The sequence below is a fragment of the Miscanthus floridulus genome, chromosome 2 (assembly GCF_019320115.1).
Source record: "Miscanthus floridulus cultivar M001 chromosome 2, ASM1932011v1, whole genome shotgun sequence".
NCBI lineage: Eukaryota > Viridiplantae > Streptophyta > Magnoliopsida > Poales > Poaceae > Miscanthus > Miscanthus floridulus.
Window position 1 is genome coordinate 37,538,894 of NC_089581.1, and position 2,977 is coordinate 37,541,870.

Below are 2,977 nucleotides of genomic sequence, written 5' to 3' on the forward strand. Positions count from 1 at the left end.
ATGAATCACCTATTGCAACATTCGAAATCATCTGTTGCAACATCCCAAAAATCCCCTTGCAACACGAAGAAACAGTAAACACAACATTATAAATCAGATAATGCAACATCATCGGACATATAGGCTAGGACATACAACAGCAATGGGATGGGTTCGAGGCATAGAAAAAATAGCGGCTATAGCGTCGCTATAGTGGCCGGAGAGACTCAACGCTAAGCTATTTTTTTTTGTGCCGCTATGCCAACTTTAACTGCTATTGTGTGCTATAGCTCCACTAATTGCATAGCTTTAGCGTTCTAATGGCGGTGCTATTTCAGATTTTGCCATCACTAATAGATTTTGACAATTCAATTTGTTATTTCCTACTTATCATTTGCTACTAATTTGGTGTTTTTTATAATTAAACACTGGACTTTCATGTACCATGTTGTAATGTCATATTAGTAATGTTACCTAGACTTGTGGAATCTTAGAAACATATTTTTGTTTCATCGAATTTCATATTTATCATATTTTTTGCATCAATCATTGGAAATTTTCATGTTTTCTTTATAAAAACGCTATCTATCATAGCGCCGCTGTCGACAGAATATCATCGGCAATCCTCCGAGGGGTATCCCACGAAGGTAGATTGATCGACAGAGAGGCGTGTAATCAAGAACAAGAAGGCAACAGAGACACACGAGTTAGACAGGTTCAGGTCGTCAGTATGACGTAATACCCTATTCCTGTGTTCTGTTGGATTGTATTGGCTATCGTATGATATTGCATGTGTTTGGAGGGGGTCCCTACCCGCCTTATATAGTCCGGGGGCAGGGTTAGAAGTCGGTTAGATCCGAGAGATAACCAGAAAGTAATAACAGATTACAGGAATCATGGGATCATACGTATTCTAACAGATCTCGTAGTATCTTTAGGATATCTTCCCGGTGTCTTACGCGAGATGCCGAGCAGCGTCGTGCCCCGCAAGGCTTCGTCTTGTGGGCTGGGCCGCCCCTGGGGGCGCAGCCCATGTGGTCTGCTGTGGGTATTCGGGGTCGTACCCCCCACAGCTAGTCCCCGAGCGCCTTGTACTCGTTGTGCAACGCCGTCTTGAACTTGTCTGAGCAGGTACGAACAAAGCCGAGCAGTCAAACTCATGGTCCGATCAACATGATGAGTTGCCAAGCAGTTGTGAGTAATTACTGAGCAGCGCGAACCGTCGCCGAGCAGTGTGAACCATCGCCGAGCAGTGTGAGCTGTCACCGAGCAGTGTGAACCATCGCCGAGTAGTGTGAACCGTCGCCAAGTAGTGTGAGCCGTCGTCGAGCAGTGTGAACCGTCGCTGAGCAGTGTGAACCATCGCCGAGCAACATGAGCCGTCGTCGAGCAATGTGAACCATTGCCGAGCAGTATAACCTAAGTATGGCTTGCCATAAGAGTGTAAGGAGCTCAAGTTCATAATCGAAAATTTCTTCGCAATGGACCAAGTGTGCCCACTTAGAGTTTGACCACGAGAAAGGCAGATAGTCTTCAGCTTCAAGAGGCGTGGAGTCTTCTAGAATAAAGCAAACACATTCACCACGAGGTGAAGTGTGCCCACTTAGTCCCCGAACCTGACAGTAGATGACGTAGTCATGTGGTGCCAGGGTCCAAAGTAGAAGAATAGTAAAAGACCAATCGAGCAGTCAACCAGTCCTCGGGCATAGCCCCGAGATGAGAAAAAGCACATTCACCGCAAGGTGAAGTGTGCCCACTTAGTCCCTGAGACTGACAGTAGGTGATGTGGTCACATGGTGCCAGGGTCAGAAACAACAGTCAATAGAAGAAAAACCCCAATGCTGTGAGGAACCAAGACGTAATGCTGACACAGTCCCCGAGCCACAATAGGAAATCTTGGAGAAAACAAATCGTGGAGAAAATACCGGAGTAATGGTTGTACAGTAGTAATTACTGAGCCGTAACGGTTGGCAGAGAAGTCGGCAAATATTCAGCGAGCCATAACAAATTGCGGAGATAAATCGGCGATACGGGCCGCGGTTGTGCAAAAGCCCAGGTAACGCCCACCTTGCTATTACGGAGAATTCGGAGAGGCGCCAATCGTGGGAGCGATTTCCCAAAAACCCTCGAATGCGAAAGGGTGGGGGAGTGCTTTATAACTATGCCGCCGCACCCCGCGCTCCCACCTTTGCCACTTTGCCATTTCATCTTCCTCCTCAGCCCTCGTGCTTCTAGATTCATAGCCGCACGCGCTTCCACCGCCAGCCCTAATCTAGATCTAAGAGATGGCACTGAAGAAGAGAGCTGTGAACGCAAAGAAGGCGAGTGCCGAAGCCAGGCATGACGAAGAGTGGGTGTCGTCACGCATGGGGGAGGCGGAGCTCAACAGATTGGTGGAGGCGGGCGTTCTTCCTGACCGCGTCACCACCGGATGGCGGCTGGCCCTCGGTGAGCCCTTCCCAATGCCTCATACCGATGAAGCTGTGGTGTTTGAGGACTACTTTGGTGTGGATTAGGTTTTTCTGTTCATCCGTTCTTGAGGGATTTGTTGGAGTTCTGGAGAGTCAGTCTGTGTAACCTCCACCCAAACACCATATTACACAGTGAGGCGTATCTCGGAATCCTTCCCCACTTCAACCTCTTCCGTCACCTATTCTAGCTAAAGAAGAAGGGTGGCGGTGGTTCCAAGGTGGTCGACGACGTGTATCTTCAGATGCGTGATGGAATGGTGGGCGAGTACATTACTGTGCTGTTGAACACATCACTAAAGGGGTGGAACGCCAGGTGGTTCTATATGAAGCAGAGCCACCCTGTCATCCACTGCGATGCCGACCACATTCCGGAGAGCCAGAAAAGCTAGTTGGAGAGGTCAAGCAGTGCTGATTTGGAGCAGGTGAGAGAGCTCCTTGACTTAATAAAGGGTGTGAGAACTAATGGTGGACTGGTGGCAGCGAGCTTCATAGTGCGCTGCATCTAGCCCTACAAGGAGAGGGCCCAC